The sequence below is a fragment of the Marmota flaviventris genome, chromosome 14 (assembly GCF_047511675.1).
Source record: "Marmota flaviventris isolate mMarFla1 chromosome 14, mMarFla1.hap1, whole genome shotgun sequence".
Classification (NCBI taxonomy): domain Eukaryota; kingdom Metazoa; phylum Chordata; class Mammalia; order Rodentia; family Sciuridae; genus Marmota; species Marmota flaviventris.
This window is the reverse complement of record NC_092511.1, coordinates 9,429,654-9,454,814: the sequence shown is the minus strand read 5'-3', so window position 1 is coordinate 9,454,814 and position 25,161 is coordinate 9,429,654.

The following is a 25,161-nucleotide window of genomic DNA, read 5'->3' as shown; positions in this document are numbered from 1 at the left end:
ATGTATTACTTTGATAAAAGTTAAACTAATCTAAAAAAATAATACTGGTACGAGTGTATGCACAAATCTGCATGATTTCTAATACTTCTGTGCCTGTCTTTGTATATTGTTTTTCTCTACCTGCAACTACCAATTTCTCTGTCATTTTCCCTGGCATTTTTTATCAGTAAAACTGAATGAATTCACATCTGGTCTCAGCCACATCACTGGCTACTCTACAGACTTGATCTCTCTCTCATTCCTCTTCACTGCACTGTAAGCCTTCCTCCTGGTAAGCTGCACTGAACATCAGTCACATGCTTTCCTTCATCTCTAGGACTGATGCTCATATAAGAACTGCTTCTTAATTATCTCTGTATTTCACCTCCTAGCACAGCAGGTTCCTTGTTTTTCAACTGAACCATGTCAATGAGTCTTATGAGTTGACAGCCTCAGAGATGGAGAGTGCCCCTTGAAGGGTGCACCCATTCTATTTCCTGGTTGGATCCTTACAATGGGGTTCTAGTCAGCTTGGGTTGCTGTAACAAACAGATGATAGATTGGGTGGTGTAAACAAGAGGGATTTTGTTTTTATAGATCCATGCAAAAGTCCAAGATCAAGGTACTAATGGATCAGCTCCTAGATAGGGGCCTGCTTCCTGACTCATATGGCCAGCCACCTTCTCACTGAGCATCAACATGACCTTTCCACTCTGCTAGTGCATGGAGAGAGACCTCTGAGTCCTCCTTTTCTTTTAAGAACACTAATTAATTCTGAGAACTCTACTCTCATGACTGAATCAAACCTAAGTGCCTCTGAGAGATCCCACCTCTAAATACCATGACATGAAGGCAAGGGCTCCAACATATGAATTTTTTTTTGAGATAAAGAGACATCCAACACAGAACAATGGGAAAGGTCAACTCCTGAATTAAGAGTCCACATGATACAAACTATGGGAACTGTTGTGCCTACCCAGCATGCCAGCACCTGCCACTAAGCATAGAATTTCTGAACACTGTTTCATTTTCCTGATCAAAGAGACTATTCTTCTCACCAACACCTGTCTCCACACACATGCATATGCACATGCACAAACACACACACACACAATGCGTGGTTATCATGACAATTAATGCTACCATGTTAGTAAATCATGACTTAGACTTTAAAAATTCATGGTCATGATCTGGCACAATATCACTATAGCTGAATGGTATGTAGATGGGAAAATAAATAATTTCAGTCCAATAAATATTGATCCTTTGGAATTTTGGAACAGAAATTAAGGAGAAAAATTAGGTTTCTCTATAAGTGTCTGAAGTAATACAAGCAAAATTCAGGAGTTTCAATTCATCATGTTCCATACGGATTGAGCAAAACATATAGAGAAAGTCTATCTTCAGATAGAAAGAACAAAGCACAGGCAAAGAGCAGAGAAATCTGGAGACCGAAGGGCACTGAGCTTCAGTCTCATACCACTCACATGGACTGCGGAAATGAGCAGGGGTTTCGATCCTCATATCAAATAAAGTAGGCTTCAAGCCAAAGTTAATCAAAAGGAATAAATAAGAACATTTCACATTACTCAAGGGAACCATACATTAATAAGACATAACAATTACAAATATATATGCTCCAAACATTGGAGCATTTACATTCATCAAACAAACTCTTTCCAAGTTCAAATAGATGACAACATAATAATTCTGGGTGGCTTTAACACACCTGTTTCACCACTGGATAGATCTTCCAAACAAAACCTTAACAAAGAAACTATAGAACTCAATAAAACAATCAATAACGTTTTTTTTTTTAGAGAGAGAGAGAGAAAGAAAGAATTTTTTAGTTTTTTTAGTTTTCAGTGGACACATCTTTATTTTATTTTATGTGTTGCTGAGGATCGAACCCAGCACCCTGTGCATGCCAGGTGAGTGCATTACCGCTTGAGCCACATCCCCAGCCCAACAATCAATAACTTTGACTGAACTGACATATATAGAATATTTCATCCTTCAATGAATGAATACATTTTCTTTTCAGCAGAACATGGATCCTTCTCTAAAATAGACCATATATCTTTAAATCTATTGATGTGATGAATTTATTGACTTATTGATTTCCATATGTTAAACCAACTTGCATCCCTGGGCTGAATCCCACTTGATCATGGTGCATAATCTTTTTTCTATATGTTTGTATTTAATTTGCCAGAATTTTATTGAGGATTTTCGCATCTATGTTCATTAGAGATATTGGTCTGAAGTTTTCTTTCTTTGATGTGTCTTTGCCTGGTTTTGGAATCAGGGTGATATTGGCCTCATAGAATGAGTTTGGAAGTTCTCTCTCTCTCTCTCTCTCTCTCTCTCTTTATTTCCTGAAATAAATTGGAGAGTATTGGCATTAGTTTTTCTTTAAAGGTCTTGTAGAACTCAGCTGTGTGTCCATCCTGTCCTGGGATTTTCTGGGTTGGTAGACTTTTGATGGCATCTGCTATTTCGTCACTTGAAATTGTTCTGTTTAAATTGTGTCTATAATCCTGATTAAATTTGAGCAAATTATATGACTAGACATTTGTCGATGCCTTCAATATTTTCTATTTTATTGAAGTACAAGTTGTTGAAATAATTTCTAATTATCTTCTGTATCTCTTGTTGTGATATTCCTTTTTCATCATGTATGTTAGTGATTTGAGTTTTCTCTCTCCTTCTCTGTCAATTTTATTTATTTTTTCAAAAGAACCAACTTTTTGTTCTGTCAACTTTTTCAATTGTTTTTTTTTTTTTGTTTCAATTTCATTGATTTCAGCTCTGATTTTAATTATTTCCTGTCTTCTGCTGCTTTTGGTGTTGGTTTGTTCTTCTTTGTCTATGGCTTTGAGATGGAATATTAATCAGCAATAAAAGAGAATAAAAGCATGGCATTTGCAGGTAAATGGATGGAGTTAGAGAAGACAATGCTAAGAGAAGTTAGCAAACCCCCCCAAAAAATGCTGAATGTTTTCTTTGATATTAGGAGGCTGATTCATAGTGAAATAGGGAGGGAGAGCATGGGATGAATAGATGAACTCTAGATAAGGCAGAGGGGTTGGAGGGGAAGGGTTTTTCACTTTTTTATTTTATTTTTATGTGGTACTAAGGATCAAACCCATTGACTCACATATGCTAGGCAAGTGCTCTGCCATTGAGCTACAGCCTCAGCCCGATTTTTTACTTTTTATAAGATTGTCTACAATAGCATTTCTATGTATCTATAAGGTGATCAAATAAAAATAGGACTAAATTCCCACTCTTCTTTAAAGTCTTTTAGATCCCTTTCTTTCTTTTTTTAAAAAAATTTGTTACTCTTCTCTGTTATTTTAAGGAACATGTCCTCCATGAGGGAGAAGGGAAGGAAATTTAAGTACAAAAACATGAGTATATTTTATGGTTAGGGACTTCTCCATTTGATGATCTCTCTTTGCTATTGAGAGTGTCATAAGGCCACAAAGTCATTTATCAAAAGAAAATTGATTTATGTTTTGTTTTATCTACTCATTCATTTGGCAAACACTTATTAAGTGTTCCTTTTATGTGTCAGGCACCATGAATGTTGCTAGAGATAGAAGAATATAAGGTAGCAACTTACAGCACAGTAGGGGAGACTAACATGAAAGAAATCATCACATAAATAAGTGTCTAATTAAAATTTTATCAGTTTAAAATAGGGTTCACATTAGGATTCTTTGTGTAAGTGGAACTTCAGATCAGTCATGAAAATTAGGTATAGTTACCAATCAGAAAATTGAAGAAGGAGGACTCCAGCCAAGAGAATCTCACTGATGACATTGAGGGTAAAAATTCCTCACAAGTTCAGTATTGGGAAAGAACCAACATGGCAGCAGGGCAAAGCATGCCAATGGGAGGAAGCCAAAGTGACCCTTGGTGTGTCTCTATGTTGCCTAGTCCTTAAAGCAAAACCGAAAGCTTGAGTTATATAATAACGTTGATAGGAAGCCATTTAGGGATGTATTTGTTAAACATAGCAGGAAGTACTAGATGTGAGAAGCTGCTCAATAATGGCATAACTGATCCAGAACTTTTAAATTTCTTTTCTACCATCTTGAGTGTATGTACTTCCTTTTCTTGTCTCATCCCTGAGAATCAGTGTTCCACTCCAGCACTCCTACCTACTTATCATGGCAAGTCCAGATGGAGGGGCAAAATGGTCAAAGTGTCTCTATAGCTCCCTCTACAACTCAAGAGACCCTTCCCTATTAATTCCACCATCAACTCATTAATCAAAAAAGTGTCTGTTTCCAAGCTCTGTGGTAGAACACTGCAAGGAACAGGGAATGTGAGAGGCTTTGTGTAGCCAATCACATTATCTACCTCTGTGATTCTTTTACACAGTATCCCTGCTTCCCATGAAGACACTCAGTGTGAGATGTGATCACCTCCTCTGTACCTCCAGTGTTTTATCTCAGAATCTCATTCCATTCCAAACCCAAGGTGTTTGCATTATGGATAGTTCTCTGTGCCATGTTAAGACCCCGATTTAAAAGAATACCTCGCTCTTCCAAGCCCAATGAACAGATCAGACAGTAAATATCAGATAGGCTGAGTTGCCTTGGGATGGTTACTGCAGAGGGATGGCGAGAGGATGATATCTGGAAAAAGTGTTCTTATAGGGTAGTATTCTCTCTGGACCAATGATTCATCAGCACCTACGGACAACATTGCTATATCAATCTTCCAAAAGCAGAAATGGTTTTAGAAACTAGTTTCCATATATTTCTTTTCATACCTCCTCCTCCTCCTCTCTATGTAGACAGCTCAAATGACATTCAGTTACTCGCCCTCCATATGTCTGTGATTTAATTATAATTCACACTGTCAGGGAGGGATGCTAAATCACAGAGGTCTGTCAAAGCAGGCTGGCACAGCGTGGGAATTTTCCATGCTCATTTCTTCTCTAAATTCAAATTTATATTAATGGCCATTATTCCTCAGGAATCTTCCCTAAGAAGTACTGTCCACCAAGAAAGACCGAGAAATCAACCATATATCGCCTCAAGCAGAGAACCGCTTCTGGTAAATTGCCAGAAAGCAAACTTAAGATGCAATCAAAGCCTCATGATAACACTGTTGCCATTTTAAAAGCTAACCACATGTGACTCATCCAGCTTATTGTTTGTGGACAAGAGGGTAAACTACCTTACCACAAAGGTAGCAATCAGAAATAGAACAAATTTGCCTGACACAAACTAAATATGAATTGAAAGAAGAGTCACCAAGAATAGACACCTGAAGGGCCATTAAATTTCTTTGAAATTAATTGTATGGACTAGACCATGAGAAAAAGCATTTCTTTGGCTAAAACATCATGTTGAGCTTGTTTAGCGTAAACAACAAAACCTTGTTAAACTAGCAAACCCCAAGAGATTTTCAAGTACACTATCTCTCTTACTTTAAAATATCCTCCTTATTGAACGCAGCTGCACACACCTGTAACTCTAGCAGCTTGAAAGGCTGAGACAGTAGGATCAAGAGTTCAAAGCCAGCGTCAGCTATTTGGCAAAACCCTGTCTCCAAAAAAAAAAAAAAAAAAATATATATATCTGGGGATGTGACTCAGTGGTTAAGCACCCATGGGTCCAATCCCTGGTACCAAAAATCAATAATTTCAGGATTTTATGAGTAAAATAAATAGAGTAATTAGCAAAAAATCATACCATGCTATGGAGATGATATAGAAATACCTATTTCTTCATCCACCCATGCTCAGATCAGTGCATAGGGCATAGCAATGCACAAAATGCCAAGTCACCTGAGAGCCATGACACCCTTGCGTAAGAGTGACCATGAGAACATCCTTAATTGTCTTCACATCTGAATTGTCTTCCCTCTATGTTCTACTGACCCTATTATGTGTTCCACTTGATTTCTGGCATACAAAGCCAATCCTGATGCTGTTTAATGTTGCCTGAAACTAAATGTTCTCTGCATTTAAGAATATTCTCAAATTTCTCTTGACACTGCTCTGTTAACAAGGGTTTATTTTCCAGCCATAGCTTATCATCTGGCAGTTTCTATTGAGTACTGCACTCCCTCTCTCCCCTTCTCTCAGTCCTGTTCCCTCTCTCCATTTCTCTCTCTCTTCCTCCACCAACTCCCCAAACAGCTAGCTATTTCTGTGCACTGCGTTTTCTGCTGTGGTGTGATGAAGGGAGGAAATTTAAATTCCTTTAGTGGGAGGAACAGTCACTTCTAATTGGGATCAAATTTGACAGCAGTTTTCCCATTAAACAGTCACATACATATTATGAATCTTTTTTTGTGAAAACTCATTAAACATCCACATTCAAGATTTTGGAAAATTTTCTGAACTGTTTTATTTTTATTTTTAGTTACTTAATAATATGTCTTCTTGCATCAAGGCAAAGACACATATTACTTACATGCACAGGCACTGGAGCATGGATCATACCTCACTCCTAGAATTTTGATGTGGCATTTGTCACTAATATTTATTAACATGAATCAAGAAAAGATATCAAATTTCATTGGCATCCATATGAAAGGATGTGCCTTTGATTTTCTTTATCTCATGTGAGTTGCATTTTGTGAAGAGAAGCTTAAATAGTCCAAATAATTGATGCATGTCTTAGTTTAAATTAAATTTCTCAAATTAGTAGCAACAATAACAACAAAACTACACGCACACACACACATATATATATGTATACAGTATACATATATATAATCTATATTCTTTAGAATTTAAAACCAGAAATCACTACTTATTTTCTAAGCAGCCAACAACTATTAATACCCTTCTCAACAGAAAATAATGAAAACATTTGAGACTCAATTGATGTGATACATAATCCAGAAGTTTACTGAACTGTTTTCAGGAGAAGGAAACCACACAGCACAGGGACTTGGGCACCTTAATGAATGAAGTCTTTGAAAATTATTCTCCCAATAGTGTGCAGCCATTGAAAACTTTCAGGAAGGGATTTCCATTGTATTGTTGCATTTTGAAAACCATCCATCTGGGAGCACAACAGAAGGTATGTGGGATGTAGTCGAACCTGGGGTAGGGAGATAGGTATAGAAATTATTGTGAGGTTTCAAAAAAAAAACCAAACAAACAAATCACGGCACAATGATGGGTCTGAGAATTCAAGATTATTTCAGGATATGAACTAGACAGCTTTGTGGACTTTCTAGAGTGGAAGGTGGAGGGGAGCAGAAATGGGAGGATGACTTCTGAGTATGGGCTTGGTGATGGCTGTGATTACTAAGGAGGAAAAGATATTTGGGGAATGAAATGAAAGACAAATTTAACAATGCTACATACAACTGCTCTGAAATTACCTACCTCCCCTGGGGTGGTAGTAGAGGCTCCAGGATGTGAAAGATATCACTGTTCCGTTGGATATTTCTCTCTTATGCTATGTTATATGTGCAAAAAAATAATAAAGATCTAAAGTTCTAGAGTGTTCGTGTGACTGTCTTTTAGCAAAAAAAAAAAAAAATAGCCTTCATATGAGTAACTCTTATTTAAAAGACTCATGTGCTGTTTTTAGAATTGTTTCCCTGTTTAGAAAATGTCAGTAAATAATAGCAATCTCTTGACCTTGATATAAAGATCAAATAAAAAAATTGAAATTGTCCAGCCCAGTGCTGAGCACATATGTTAATTAATATTAATTTGAAAAAACAAACAAAGGAATGGATTTATACTAAGAGATATATGTTTCTGTCTTTCATGGGTTTTAGTAAAGGTGGAAATAATTCAAAGAGCTTCCATTTATTAGGTGACTAGTGTGGGCCAGTAATTCTTATTCATAAAAGTTCTCAGTGGCCCTATGGAGGTAAATTTTATCCTTTCCATTTTACTAACTCTTCAGGATATTAATACAAAAATTAAGCATATGAAAGAACTCAGGCCTGTCTGACCTTAGACCAAACTAGGCAGTGAGTGATGCCTTGTCTCAAAAATCAGGTCATGCTGTGTGCGTCCTGAATATCAGTGTACCCAGGAAGTACAGCAGTCATGGGCATGAGACCCTGGAAGCTGTAAAAGGCCTCACTGCCAAAGGCTCTAGGTCATTAATTTGATTTGGCTTCTTAAAACACTGATTATAAACTACTTGTGAAAGCAAACAAAAACAGCAAAACTTATTTTCTTTCTATGGAAGACTACTCATTCCTTTACTTTTGGTGCTGGGGATTGAACCCAAGGCTTGTGCATGCCAAGCATGTGCCCTATTCCTGAATTACATGCTCAGTTTACAGAATTAAAATTTACATTTTCCAGAGTATCTTTTAAGACAGGCTGCCTCCTTTCTTGGCCCTTCCCAGCCTTCCCACCCTTCTTTCATTGCTGGCACCACCATCATTTGATGCTACTTCTCTATGTGCTGCCATGCTTACTTAACCTGTCTTCCCAGTCTCTGCTTCTACCCCGTGATGACTTTAGATACCATTCAGAAGCCATTGAAAAGATACAAAAGAGAATCCAAAGCACTCTAGGATGTGTGTAGTGGTGGCTTTTTATGCAGATAAAACTGAAAGATGAAAGGGAATCCACATAATGTTCACAAGCATAAGAATGATAAGAAACATCTGCTTTTCGGCCAAAATATTTAAAGGCCACAACTCTCTTGGTGTCAGTAGCAGAGGACTGAAGGGCCCTGCCCCATTTTCTCGGTGTGATGTTCTGGATTACCTACCTAGTCTGCCATATCTTCTCCATCTGTAAAATAAGTCATCCAAAACAAGAAAAAAAGATTTTAAGTACTAGCTCTTAAGATTATGGTGACTATTACATGAGATGATATATAAAAATACGTTGACATAGACATTGAAGCTCTTTGCATTGGAAATTAATTCCCCTTTTTAAATTAAACCAAATCATTTTTGATAAGTGTTAAGCTAAATGAATGAAGAATTTTTGTTTCCATGGGGTAATTAAAATATATGGTCATGGTGAGAGCATTTAAATCATACTATCTTCCCCTAGGATGTTATCACAAGAAAATATATGTGGTTGAAAAATGACAGATATACTTCAGTCAATCATTGGATTCCTATTCAAAAAAGTTTGTCTATTTGAATTCAGTTGCTGTGGGTTTAATGTTTCTTAACCCTACATAGGAAATTGTTGATCAGTAAAAAATCATCTGTCCCACCTCTTAGAAGCAAATCCTCCAATCCTAAATAATTCATTTCAATCAGGAAACAATTATCCACCGAAAAATGTTTGAATCTCCAGCAGTTCCACTAAGGCCCAGATCCCAGTGCCTTATAATGACAGGAAAACACGCTGCAGTGTGGCCTTTGCCTACCTCCCCACCATGGTAACTGCAGATGGCCCAACACCGTGTGCAGACACCCTGTGTACTGGTCCCACTAATGTGCCCTACCCTCCAAAATGACTCTTTCTTTTGTCTCTCCTCTCTTTGGGAAGTCCCATTCCAGAACTGAATCTAATTTGGAATCTTTTGGTCCCAACCTTAGGCCATTAAAGGGCTTGGCCTGGTGGGTACCAGAGTGAAGGTGCATTTTCACCCTGAACTTGGGGCGCTGCAGTCTCTGAGGCAGTTTCACACAAGGACTTACTTCTCTCTGAGGCTGGCTCTTGCACAGCCCTGAATGTGAGGAAGGCTCTCAGCTGAGGTGCTTCCAGATACTCCTTGAGGGATCATTGACTACAACAGCCTTCTCTCCAACTCAGCATTATTCTAGTAAAATTATTCCTTTGCCTTCTCCACATCCTGATTTCCAGCCTCAGAGGTACAAAGTCCTTAGCTATGTGATGCCCCTCTTGCCTGCATCCGATTGACCCTCTGAGATGCTCTTGTGCTGGGAAAATGGAGACAGGGGGAAGCCAGAGGCTTCCTGTAGCTCATTCTCTGTCAGAACGTGAATGGTCTTGGCTCTTGCTTTCATTCTACCTCACTGTCCTTCCTGGTGACCTTGACACCTGGCTGCTCGGATGCCCCTTTTGTGTCTAGAAAAGTCCTCTGCATGCTGCAAGGCCCAGCAAAGTGCTGTTAAAGTCTTCTCCTGTCTAATTCATGGGGAGCTGAGTGGCTCCTACTTTACAAACGTACTTTTGTCTAACATAAACCTAAACACATAGATTATTATCATTTCTTATGTGGCTTTTAAGTTGCATTCTCTTTTTCCCCCTAAAGGCCAATAGACTTTTGAGGAGACAGACACAATCAGTTTTCCTCAAATAAAATACAACAATGTGTGACACATGCCAGATGCATAACACACTGTGCAATGAGCCTGTGCTACCAGAATCTACAGAATGTTGTGATATTCAGCTCCTTATAATGATTAATGATGCATAGACTTTTTTTTTTTTTTTTTTGCTTTTTATGATCTTAAAACATGCTTAGGATATAAAGCAACCTAAAGTAATGACTAATATCTTCCATTACCAGTAAATGAGGAGTTTAAAAGAAAATAATTTCCCAAGTTTCTAAAGCGTACATCACAAGTATGATTTCCTTTTATTAGTTTTAAACCTTTTAATCCATGGATATCACTCATATTGTCTTATTTTATTTAAACTTTTTAAAATGACTCACTGCAATGTGTTCAGATAATCATCAGCCTACATTTGTAGTTACTTTCTAACATAATTAAGGAAAAAACTGTTGCTTTACCATATAAAATATCTACAATTATGAACTGTTTTAAATATTCTAATTGCTGCTGCAGTTATAAAGGGTTGGTTATTAAAATTTAATTATAATATTTAGGGTATGGAATTAATTTACTCATAAAAGGTATACATGAATATTATTTAAAAAGCATGATAATACCATTACACATAACCTTTTGCAAAATTAAAATCACTTAAATAACAGTGTGATACTAACTGACAAGACCGTTTAAAAAAATCTATTAAGGGATGCAAAATATTGGCTCTTAATACTTGATATGACGGAGTATTCAGCAAAATTCTCATCTGACTGCTGGATTTTTTCTAAAAATTCTTCCATGTTTAAGATATAGAGAAGTGAGTAAAAATTTCATGCTTGAAAAAATAATAGTTGGGGAAAAACTCGTGGTATGTAGTAAATTCTCATTGAAAAAGTGGTAAGACAAAGACTCCTCAATCGAGTATCTGAGGATGTCCATACACCTCCTCCTTCTGGAAGGAGATCTCATAAACTACTTTCTTGGATTTATTGCCAATAAAAGAGCTCAGGTGAGAGGAAAAACATAACAAGGAGGAAAGGACCTTTGTCCTTGACTACATCATTGGCCCAGAGGAAGAAATAAGCTCTCCTTTCCGTCAGAAGCAGGGTGAACCAATGGCAAGGGGGTATGTAGCACAGCTCTCCACCAAACATCCTGTCTTAAAGACCATCTTGAATTGTGATGCATTTACTGATTCTTCTAACAACTGTATGGTTCATATGTTTTATCTGTCAATTCATTCTGTTTTGGCCATTTAAATTCTTTCTCCAGTTTGTTTTGCACTCCCTTGTCTTTTTTAGAGTTCATTGATTAAACTTGACTTATTTTTTTTCCCTTAGAAACATGACAATTTGATTACATGTTATATTCTACTATAACATAGAGTAAATGCAGGGACTCAGGTGGAGGTAGTTCGTACTGACATGGCATTACATCCACTAAAACACAGGTAAGCCAAAAAGTCAAAGGTAAAAAGAAGAAACACATTGTTATTGGTTAAAATATTGAATGGCTAATGGTATAAGGAAGTCTAAAATTGAAGAGTCGCAAGAGCTTTTCCTGTGGGGAGCTGAGGTGGCCATTTCCTTCCTTAGGAACCTTCACTATATCTAGTAGAGGTGGAGGATCTGGGGGACGCCTTCTGTTGGCAGAAATGTTCTAATAGGAAAATATGGAAAATACTGGAATTTAGAGTATGACCCAAGGAACTCAACCTGAAGAATGCAAAATTCAGTTGTTTTCCCTTCTTCAGTTTGCCAAACATTAAGGTCATAAATTAATGTGGGAGTCTGGAAAGTCAGAATGAAATCTGCTGCAGCTTTTTCAAACTGAATAAACAAAGCTCCCCAAACAAATCATAGATACTCCCCTCATAGCATATGCCAAATTTTAACCAGAATAAGATATTAGGTTAGAAAGTAAAGCTCAAAATATCTGCACAGACAAACTTCAAGGCTGATGGAAAATAAAAGAGAAAGAGACATGATTCAGGGGGATCACTATTAGAAATGAGAAGCAAAAACAAAAAAAGAGAAGTATCCCAGCTCCATAGTACAAGAAACAATGCATTTTTGTTTTCCCAGGTTCCCATTAAAGTTGAAAAATTTCTAGCCTTTATTTATTTAAGAAATATTCTCTGCCCACCAAATTTGTTGATTCCAAGTATGTATAGTATGTAGCAAACTATTTTTCTATGTCTATATGTCTCTAATTTATTTTAACCTTTTCTTTTTCTGTGTTGATTCTGCAGTGGCCATTGTTATACACAAAAGTTCATCGTTGGGCTATTGCTGTTTTTTTATATATTTTTTTAAATTAGTTTCTAATATTATTCAAGGAGATGTTTATTTTAGTTACTATATTTTCAACATAAAACATTCTGTTTGATTATATATCTTCCATTGATTCACCTATATATACTTAATGTGATATACAAATTGAGCAAAGTAGTAGGTTACAAAGTCAACATAATAAAATCAGTAACTTTCCTATAATCTTATAATGTGCTTGGTGAAAAAGAAATCAGGAATACAACCCTATTCACAATAATCTAAAAAAAAATGCCTGGGAAGAATTTTAACCAAGGAAATGAAAGACCTCCAAAGTAAAAACTATAGAGCACATAAGAAAGAAATGAAGACCTTAGAATATGAAAACATTTCACATGTTCATGAATAGGAACAATTAATACTTTCAAAATGGCCTTGCCACCAGAAGCAATACACAAAATGAATACAATTCACCAAAATTCCACACACAGTTCTTCACAGAACTAGAAAAAAAAAGTACTAAGATTTGTATGGTGGAATAACAGACCCAGACTAGGTAAAGCAACACTGAGTAAAGACAGCAGGAATCAAGTCACCACATTACCTGATCTTAAATTCATTACACAGCTATGATAACAAAGATGGCATATGCTGACATCAAAACATACATGAAGACCAATGGAGTAGAATAAAACACACAGAGACAAATCATACAGATAGTTTCACTAAGGTGCCAAAAACATACATTGGAGAAAATATACTCTTATTAGCAAAGGATACTGGGAAAACTTAAATTTCATATGCAAAAGAATTAAATTAGATTCCTATTTTTTTTACCATGCACAAAAATCAACTCAAAGTGGATCAAAGACCTAGAAATTAGATTAAAAACAAGTAAATAAATAACAAAAACAACAAAAAAACCTTTTCAATTGCTTAAATAAAAGAGGATTAACAATCCAAAATATTGATGCAGGCACTGACTTTCTTAATAGGTTCCCTAAAGACCAAGAAATAAAACCAAGAATGCTGATTCTAAATGGGATTGGGGATGGGGGAGCATGGGAGGATTAGACAAACTCTAGATAGAGCAAAGTGGAGGGAGGAGAAGGGAGGGGGGATGGGGGTAGGAAAGACGGTAGAATGAGATGGACATCATTACCCTAAGTACATGTATGAAGACACAAATGGTGTGAATATACTTTGTGTACAACCAGAGATATGAAAAATTGTGCTCTATATGTGTAATATGAATTGTAATGCATTCTGCTGTCATACATAACAAATAAAATAAAAAATTTAATAAATGGGAAAGAATCAAATTAAAATGTTCCTGTACAATGAAAGAAACAATTAAGAACATGAAGAAGGAGTCTAAAGAAAAAAAATGACTTTGCCAACTATTCCTCTGACAAGGGATTAATATCCAGAATGTATAAAGAACTCAAAAACTTAACATAAACACACACAAAATACCAAATAACCCAATCAATAAATTGGCAAAATAAATGGGTAAAATGATTTTTTTTTACAGACATTTCTCAAAAGGAGAAACACAAATAACCAACAGATATGTGAAAAAGTGATCAACATCCTTAGCAATCAGGAAAACACAAATCATAAGTATACTCTCTCTCACTCCATTTAGCATGGCAATCATTAAGAGTACAAAAAGTAGTCAATTCCTTTGGTAGAATAAAAGATCCAGAATAGGCAAAGCAATACCGAGTAAGAAGAGCAAGGCAATCATTCAGAATACAGAAAATAGCTGACAAGAATGGGGGGAAATGTGCACTCAAACATTGTTGGTGGCACTGCAGTATGGAGATTCCTCAAAAGACTAATAATGGAACTGTCATATGACCCAGCTGTCTCACTTCTTGATATTTATCTAAAGTAACTAAAATCAGCATATTATAGGGATATAAGCATATTAACATTTATAATAGAACAATTCATAATATCCAAGAAATGGAACCAGCCCAGATGCTGGTCAACAGAGAAATGAATGAAGAGAATAAGAGGAAAATACACCAAGGCAGTTTTATTCAGTCTTAAAGAAGAATGGAATTATAGCATTTGCTGATAAGTGGATGAAAATAGAGAATATCATGCTAAGTGAAATAAGCCAGACTCAGAAGTTCAAAGGTGGAATTTCTTTCTCATATGTGGAAGCTAGAGCAAATTAAGGGGAAAAGTGCGGTGCATGGGATCCCATGGGATTAGAAGAGAGGAAGTAGACGGAGTAGAGGAAGCGGACTGAGTGGGAGAGAGGAGAGAGACAGAATCAGGAAGGAACCGTGGCATAAAACTAACAAAATTGTGCTAAGTACATATATGAATATATTAGTGAATTCTGCTTTTATATTTATGTATAAAAACACAGCTTTAAACATAAATAAACAAAATGAAAGAAGACAAGTTAAGCAGAGGAACAGGGGGAGGAATAAAGGAAAGGAAAGAGGAAGCAATCAGGATTAAAATGGAGCAAAAATATTCCATCCATGCATGTATATGTAAAACCAAAACAAAACCACTATTATGTGTAACTATCCCGAAGTAATAAAAAAATAAAAAATATTATTGAATGTGTCTTTGATAGTTGTTTGTAAATCATTACCTGTTAATCTCATCATCTCTTTGAATTATTATTTTTATTGATTTATTTGCAGTGCTGGGGATTGAATATGGGGCCTTGCACGACCTAGGCAAGCACTCTACCATTGAACCACATCCTCGGTCCATTGACAATGTTTGTTTTTTTATTTTTTCCTGAAATTTTCTGCCTCGTTTTGAATTTTAGCTTTTTGCTTGTCCATATTTCTACTAATTTTTGGTTGAATGCTTGACATTATGATTTTTAGTTGTTCAGTGGGAAGGATCGTTTTCACTCTTTGAACATGACCATACTTTGTCTAGGCCACTGCTTAATTATTTGTAGGTAGCTTGGATAGGATTATTTTAATGCTATTTAAAACTTAATTCTAGAGCCAGTTTAGCCACGCAAATAAAACCTGGCCACTGAACCTGGTCTCCTGGATGTCCTGTGGGTTTAGGGATCTCTCTCTACTTTTGCTGCTCAGAACACAGATGCTTTCATCGGTGTGCAAGATCTGGGAGTGTTTCGGCTCAGAACTCTCCAGCAGCTCTTCGTCTGGCCTTGGCAGTTTTCACTTTTTTGTAACTAATTAATTTAATATTTTTTTTAAAAATCGAGGAACCTGAATAATAATTCTAGGTATCTTTTCCTTTTTTCTTGCATTTTACTTTACAAAATCAACTCACTGCCTTCTTCCTTCAAATACAATCTTTTGCTTTTATCTCAATAAGATTAGTCTCTTCACCTCGTGCTCCTCTTTACAGAAGTTGAATTCCAGAAGTGTTCCAAGGCAGGTGGCTGGATTAATCATGGGGCTTAGCACCTTTAATTTTCTGCTTTCTTGGATCTGAAAACCGCTGTTTCACATAGTATACCCAGTTTTATATTTGTTTACAAAGCAAATTCGAGCTTAATGCAAGATAGAATTCTAGGCAGGACAAAGAACTCTTATTACATTTAATGTTCAACATCAGATTAGTACATAGTTTGTAGTTTGGTTACTCTGTATAATTTTTTTTTCTAAAAAAACCACTTTTAGGAAAATATATTAGAGGAAAATTCATGTGCAAAATATTAACATGAGACTATGTCAGCTCTCTTGAAATAGAGTAACAGGTTGTAAATGGTCTTATCAATGTTCTTCAAAGGCAAGCTTACAATTCTACATTCTGGCTTGATGAAATTCAGGCAGATAATATGAGAAGAGAATAAAAATATTAACGTACTTTCAAAATAAATTTGAGGGAACGGTTATTAAATTTGAGCTGGGTGAAGCCCTTAGGATTCTTTCAATTGCAAGTGTCAGAAAATCAAGCTCAAACTGACTTAAAGAGTAAGTGGATTTATTACTTATTGTAAATGGGAAGTCTGGAGGCAGGGCTTTCTTCAGGCATGGTTTAATAAGAGTATTAGCTTCAGTTCTCTGCCATTCCATGTCCTGCTTCATTGGCTGGAGTTTTCCACATGCTTGGCTTCCTTAGTGACCACAGCACTGCTTCTATGAACAACGAGGGGAAGACACCTCCTTGTTGATCTCCTAATACAGAATCCGGCACAAATTCTTACAACCTGAACCTGCAGCTACGAACATAGAAATCCCATGTGTTGACTAGCCAGGAACCAGGCCTTCGTCCATTTTCTAAACTCAACACTTGGGTAAAGGATCAGATTTCAACATCAGGTTAAACATCCTAATCTGGCCTAATCTGAATGTCTGAAATCTGAAATACTCCAAAGTCTGAAAACATTTGAAACTGAAAAGACTCTGCTTCCAAGCATGTTGGATAATAGCTACTCAATCTGTGTACCTTAGCAAAATCAGAGTATTTTTCCAAATCACAAACTGTACCCTAAGAAGAAAAAAAAATCTAGGTAACAACATTAGGAGTAGAATAGAAAAGTGTGGGCAACTACTGATATTCTTCTTTTATGGGTGTGAGTCGGGGGCAGTAAGCAGTCAATCAGGATGAATTTTAAGTTTTTTCTCTGATATTTTGCCAGGGATTGCAGCTTAGTGGCTATATGTTTGTATATGTTTACATTAAGTTGTTAGAATTCATAAGAATAAATAGACTTAAAAATTACACACTTCTATAACTATGTGTAACTATGTGACTTTATTATAAATGTGAGCAAAAGTCAACAAATTGTATCTCAGTCAATCTGAGCATTTATGCACATGGAAATATAGATATTTTTTGTCCAAGACCACAATTTTAATTACAAGAAAACGAAACAGAAAGTGTAATTTTTAGCATATGTGCTAAAACACAGTTATGTGATTTCCCTGAGGATGTCCAAGAGTACAGTAGCCCAGCCTTGCTTTCTAGTACCTGGAGAGCAGCTCTGTTAGTTTTTTTTTTTTTTCTCTTCATCTTCTTTATTAGTTTAAATATAAACTCAATTGAAAATGAAATCAAAAATAAATGTGTGAATTGGAGAAGAGCATATGAGAGGTAAGCCGTGAACATGATCTCATTTGTCCCCCATGACCTTCCTCCGAGATGCCGCAGAAGAGTTGAGCTGGGTCACAGAGAGAGAATGAATAATCCTTCACTGTTCACTCAAGGCAGGAAGCAGTAAAGGCCAGGTATTAAGCCAAACAGGATACCGGAGAAGGCATTCCCTGTTCTACTTACAGAAGTTGAATTCCAGAAGTGTTCCAAGGCAGGTGGCTGTATTAATCATGTTGCTTTGATTGATAACTCCTAGAATTTACAATGGGTATATTCAAAGTCAGTCCAGTTAATATCCTCATGGAGGATGCTCAGATGTTTACCTTTTGAATCTACTTGTTATTTTAGTATGTGTCTCCTGCTAAGTACAGTAGACATTTATCACCTGTATCCCCTTTCAAATATTCAAACAGCATGGATGAATTTCTGTCTCTGGTTGAGAAAAAAAATTAGATCTACTTTTCCTGGGGACAGATTTGTCTTGTGTGTCATAAACAAAATCGTGTTTGAATTGTTCTATCTAGGAATTGATGTTTCCTGTTAATGGATTCCAGAATTCAATTGACTTCTTTATTTCACAATTAGAAAACGTCAAAATGTTAGCATCCACAAAGACTAAAGAGAGTTTGGATTATGATCAAAATAAGCAATAATAAATGACTGAAACATACTTCCCTGAAAATATATTTATACAAGCTGCATGGCTCAAAAAGCGAGGGTAAACTAAGAAGAAAAGGAAAGGATGAAGTTTGCCACAGAGGTAGGGAATTCAGAGAAAAAGACAGGGAATAGTATATATTCTCCCTCCTGCTCCAACTGTCCTCTATGCTGGAACAAAGAGCACCAGGATTCTCTGCCTCTTGTGTTACAATTGTCAAAATCGTACACAGGAAAAGTTTTCTTAATTCAGGGTTTAGTCTTCCTTTCTGTTGTGACACTATTACTTAAACTTATGAAATCTGTCCTTTTTTACTTCTTTTTAAAAAATTGACTTTCCTAAAGTGACATTTCATTATTTCTGGATTGAAATTGTGGCACTTCTAAAGAAATTATGACGTTAAACCAGTTACTCTTTCTTAAACACCTCCTTTAGGAATGTAGAGGTGTAAGTGTGTGTGTGTGTGTGTCAAATATTTCTCTAATATTTGTCCACAGATAATGTAGTGCCTGTGGCTGTTCTGCTTCCCAGTTGCTAAGAGGAAACACTTAAAGTTTGTCTGACTATCAAGGTCATCTAATCATCCATAGCTATCAAAGGACTTATAAATGTCACCGCACTGGTTCACAAATTTCCAGCTGCTAAGACATCTATGAAGATGTTGCCTCGGTACAGAGATTCTCTTTTCTCTGACCTCTAGTATGTTAAGTGTTTGAAGACCATCAGAGAATGGATAACTGCAAGCTCCCCAAGGAAGTTGTGTAATCAAACCGATTCAGTCTGTTTAAATCTCTGTTAGTCAAACCACATGCTGTGCTACTTTTAACATATACTTGTTCTGAAGTGTTTCGTTTTCCTTTAAACTTTGTTGAGTCCTTGCCATCGTGAGCAGGAAATCACAGCTTCCACTTGTAATTAAGTGACACCACTGGGTTCTGTTTTCCTCAGCAAATATACATAAAATTCATCCCTCTCTATATACAACATTCGGCCTAAAGTAGGTGGCAGGTCAGGTATAGTGAGGCATGTTAGGTTAATTGGGTTGCTGTTGTCATAAGAGATAGGAAGCACATTGTCATGAGCAGTTGGGAACGTGAAGCAAAGGGGACAATTCTGTAAACAGGCCTGTTGTGCTGACCTGCACTTTTCTTTTAAACCAAATTACATGTGGCCCTGCCTGGCTTAAGTCAATAGGATATGATATTCACATGAGAAATGCAAGCCTAAAATGCCAATAAGAAGAAAACAGTTACCTTAAAAGGGGGGGGGGGGGTGCTGGCTTTTGTGACACTTATGTAAACCAGATCCCAGAAATCAGGGAAGATAAGTCCTCCTAACCATAAAATGTATAAGAACAGGTTCCAATGAGAACTAGTGAGCTTGGGCCAAAGTATCCCAGCATTGTCTTAAGCACTGGGGGCTTGAAAGTCTGATGTCCTGCTGTCAGTCAAAAGTCAAGAGGTAAATCTGGGGGAGACTCTCTGGAAACTTCCCTGGGGTACCCCCAATAAAACTGGAGGGCAGGAGGTGTGTGCCATCCTTCTCTCTGAGAAGGCCATTCTCTCCCTTGACAGTGTCCCCCATTTCCTTTTCCTATCCCTTCTAATAAACTCAGGGCTGCTATTCTAAATGACATGTCTTTCTGGTGTGATCACAATAACTAGTGAGACAGTAGTGCCATGGCTGTCTCAGTTCTGCTGCAGGCCTCTGACCTTGAAACAATAAGGACAAAATGAGGCTCAGGAACAATGCAAGACAAACCAGCTCATCCTGATTCGCTGTGTCCACACATACAACTAAATGTATGTAATGGTCTATGTGTCATGGTCAGCCTTATCCTGCAATACCAGGTGTCAGATGTACACCTAAGTCACATTAAAAGGAAAAAGAATCGGGGGAGATAGATTTGGTTTGTTAATCAAGAGAAGTGATTTGGGTGTTTCATTATGTGCATCTTTCCAATTGATCTTTATCAGAGTGTCTAGGGAACTTATGCTAGCCTAGTGCCATGAATTGGAAAAATAATTCTGATGGTAGAGCAATATGTAATTGGCATAGACATCATAGTTATGGTGACTTTATAAAGTATCTTCCAATTGAGAGCATATATAATAGGGAAATCAGGCAATGTTAATAAGTAATATTTGATATGATGGCATAAAGAGGACTTTTCTGATCAAATAAAACATAACAACCTTCCAAATACATGCGATTAACAGAGGTAGGAAAATAAAAGTCTCATCTATGATAGACATCATCCGAGCACACCTTCTTTAACACACTACAAACTTGAAGGTAATGATTTAGACATTTAGACATAGATAAATTTATACAGTAGGTATGGAAAAGGGAGCTAAAAGTTAGACTGAATGGCAGCACTAACTAACCAGCGGGTTATGAGGCCTCAGTACAGAAGGAGAGAACAGAGGGGGGGTTGTTTATAAGCAATAACTTCTGTTGGTATGTTTTACTTTTTATTCATGTTTGAATTAGTACAGTCTAGGTTCTGTTTGATCTAAAGTGTGTTTTATTTTACAAGGATATATTGCCTCAATATTCAGAATAGCCATCAGGGGGAAGGGGGTAAAAAACATGAAAAACTTGGGGAAATATGGATGGACAGGGGGCTCCCTTGGTTACTGGGGGTAGGGAGTAGAAGTCATCTCTTCATCGGTTGGTTATTAAGTCAACTCTCTTATAACTCACCTGAGTGGAAGTTCTGGAGGTAGTAGTGGTGCTTCTTTTGTCACTGGAGGGAAGTGATGTCATGGTTGGGATAATCCAGCCACCAGCAATCACATTCAGCCTGGACACAAGGAAATCTAGAAGAGAAACCATATGTCCTGTTGCTCCTGCGTGGTTTCTCCACTTCTGTCTTCATTAGCATGACTTTCTTGCTCCAACTGTCCCACTACGGGAACTTTCCAAAAGGTCTATCATTTATAGAAAACAACAATAGTTTTCTGAGCTCTGGGATTCACTAAATCTGTTCTCAAAACTCTCACATTTGTGTTTCCAGGAAAGCTGCACCATTTGCTAATGATTTGAAACTAAACTTAATCACATCTTTATATTCACTGACCCAGCTGGAACCCACCTTCCAATTTCCCCATCTGATGCACAGCCTGAGCTTTGTGAGGTGTTACTTCCCCTCACCTGGGTATGCTGTGCTCTCCCTCCCTCTTATCAACAGATTGTGCTGGTCATGTTTGTAGCATCTGTTTCTGAGAGTGTTCAGGCTAGTTTTAAAAATAATTATTTTCCATAATGTCCATTTTCACCTGTGTTTCTTACAAATAGTATTACCTTTCCTTATCTCACATGAAGACACCTGGAAACATTTTCTTTGTTAAAATTCCTTTACAAACCATGTAGATCATCTCCATTTTTTTTTCTAGAGAGGGAAGGCAAAAACTTATGAAAATTAATCAATTTTCTATGTATTGCAAAAGAGATATTACTTTCTGAAAAGTTAGTTTCTAAAGTTCTACTTCCAATAATTCTAATTTTCTATCTAATCCACTCTCCCAGAAACAAATTCCATAGACTCTAGGAGAGAAAAAAATACAGAAAGCATGTAGAGTAAGGAAGGAAAGAAATATTTGAAAGAAAATAAATATCCTGAATGAATTTCTAGGCTTGATGATTTTAGCCTGATTACAGGCCATACATAGCACCACATGGAATAGAAAGAATATGAAAGAATATACCCAGTGCTTGTGGTATAAAGGAACAGAACAGTTTCAGGGAACCAAAGTTCTGGAAAATGAGATGGAATCTAGGAAAGAAAAAAGTCATAGATATCAGAGCTCCAAGCCCTATACAGCTCTGCCAACATCTCTGGCTGACCACTGAACCACATATACATGGTGCAGATTACAACAAATTTTACTGAAATTGAAATTGCTTCCCAGGAGGCTGAGTCAATTTAAGTTAATTGCCTACTAAAACAAACAACAAATGTCAATATTCTTCAGAGGAACATAGCATAATCTGAATTACATAACAAAACACTCACAGTCAACTGAATAGCATTCAAAATTATCCAACTTTAAAACAACAAAAAAGAAAAACATGAAACTTCTCAAGAGAAAGTAAATGGAAGGCTAGCGAAGTTGTGAATATGAAGCTTAAATGATCTTTAGAATCCAGCAAAGTGCAGGGATGAGGAGACCAAGAAAGCCATCTAACATCAAAAAGGGCAAATTCTCAAATACAGGATTGTGTATTTGAGCTCGTGGCTCACTAGGAATTTTGAGTGCTCCTGCTTAAAGTAGTCTATCTTTATCGAGGGTTAGATAGGTAATAACCTGAAAGGTGGACGCGGGTTTGCCAAATATTCCCCTTGTCCTGTGTTCTGGAGAAACGATGTAGTTTCACCTTGTGGAACATTTTGTGGTTGGGTGGGGACATATGATTAATTTGTAAATGAGGATCCGGTAAATCAATAATATTACTTATGAAATTTAATAGTTACACTTATCAATGATTGGTCAAGTCATTTAAATGCAACATACGATTGCTCTAGCATAGCAATTGAAAATATTCAGAATAGTGGGTACTGCTTTACCAGGTACTTAAATGAATACCACAAGGCAAAAATCCACTCACAACCTATTATAGATAAGAATTTATAGTAAACAATGATTTTTTTCATTAAAACATGCAGTTCTTATCAACATTAAGCATTAAGTTTTTCAGGCTGCTAGTAGTTTTAAAGAAACATCATCGGAGAAGCTGATCACTGAGTACACTCAGATGACAACTGTGTTTTCTCTTTGGCTCTTCTGCACCATCCAGGATGACTCTGTTGCTTGAATCTCCTTGTCTTCCATAGTTTTTGTGGAGATTTTCACATCTTGATTCTTTGCCCTGCTTTATCTGCTGCTAATAACTCCATCTCTGCCATGACCAGTGATAAGAAATGTTTTCATGTGAGTCTTCTTCTAAATTCAACGATTCTTCTATTTCAAAGGTGTTCAATATACTTACTTAGGAGAAACATCCTTCATCTGTGACCAAGGATAAGAAAAAAATCATGCACCAGAAATTAGAGATTAAGAAATAAATATTAAGAATAGACAAATGCCCCTTAATGCTACCATCTGTAGCAATGTCAAGCTGCAGTTAGCATCTTAACCTCCTCTGTAATCTTATGGTATTTATGGAGAAACAGAATGACTTACTAACAATAATCAGAACGATTGGGCCTCCTTGATGTTATTACCTTAAACATTTTACCCAACGTTGTGATAGTTCTATCCTAATTTTTCCATGTTTACTTTCTTTGTAACTCTTACCTTGAAAGCAAGTCACCAGTCTTACCTACTCAAAAGTACCTCCCAACTTATGTATGCATTTCTATTTTTACCCTTGTCCATCTTAATCTTTGACCCAAATGAATCAAAACTGAAAATTATAATTTTTTGGAGACTAAACATGTTAAAATTCTATGCAAGATTCCTCTGGATCTCACTCCTCTAGCACATTCCTGGTCGTGAAATTCTTCTCTTTTGGATGAGAAAATGATATTCAGTGTTATCTTGTATTCTTCCCAACATTATGGTTGGAGGATCACATAGTCTGAGGCCTTCAAACTTGCATTTAACATGTGATACTGTGCTTTTTGTACTAAAAATAAAATTTCAGTTATGCAAGGGGAATAAGTCCCAGAAATATAGAGAACAACATTGTACCCATAGATAGCAATATGGCACTGTACACTTGAAGACCTAAGAGGAGGGTATCTCGTGGTAAGTATTCTTGTCACAATAGCAATATTATTGTACAGCTAAAAAAAAGATCTTTAAGTTGTTCTTACCATGATGGATTTTAATGCACCAAATAAACAGCATTTTAAAGTCACTCTATGAAGGACTTAAAATCAATATGCATTAACTCCTGAAACAGAGAAATAAAGTCTTTATCAGACTGGATCATCTCTTTCCCTGGGACAATGAATGTACTGGTTTGATGATTGAGAGACCATGAAAAAAAGGAAGAAAAAAATGTGAACAAGTTAAACTTTATTAAATTTTTCAAAAGTAATAATGGTAATATGACTGGGTTTTTAAAATCTAGAATAAATATTTGATGATATAAATCAATGGGCTACTTTTGGCATAGGTAATTGGGAATGCTGAGCAATGTGTCTGTCATTACTGTTGCTATTAGCTCCATATATCTCAGCCACAGGCTAAAGCACTTCTGACCACTCATGGATTCCCTGCCCCATAAAAGTGCTAAAGCTTGGGTGTTTTTTGTTTATTTTCATGTTTTCTTAATTTTTAGAATGACAGTTGACACACCATCTGGTAGTAACCAACAGTGTATTTCACTTCTGCTTTGTTTCCTCACCTCTATGTGTAATTAATCCTTTTTTATAATTATGATTCATATTTTATATATGGCTACATTTATGTATGTTAAATCTCAGGTTGGACTTACTATTACTTATGACGCCTTTGATTTCACATCATAGAATGTGGATACAGCATCATGTATGCTTGATAGTCCAGATAGTGCCAGATCCCTAAAGTGACAAAACAACAAGCTCCAAATATTTGTCATGAGAATTTTCCAATCAACTCCTGTGAAAGAATTTAGAATATCTAGTATACTAATAGCAGACTACATCCAAGAAGACTCCTTTTTTGCCCTCCTGCCTTGCAGTAAAATATGCATGGTTTTTAAAACATAAAAAGTTTCCACCATTTGACAACTTAACAGTCCTTACATTATGCGTTTCCAAGGCTCTGAATTCCCTCAGCCAGGCTTCATAGACAATGTTATAGTTCCATATATGGCTTCAGTTGCAAATAGTGACAGCTGTATAAATTAATAAAAAAAATCCTGATTCTGTTGGCATATCTATTATTAGCTTGCACTCTTGATGATAACTCAACCAAATTTTTCTCTCTTAATTGGAAACATGGTGACAAAAGGACTTTGACAATATAAAAATTTCCCTTGAGTAACAATTTGCAT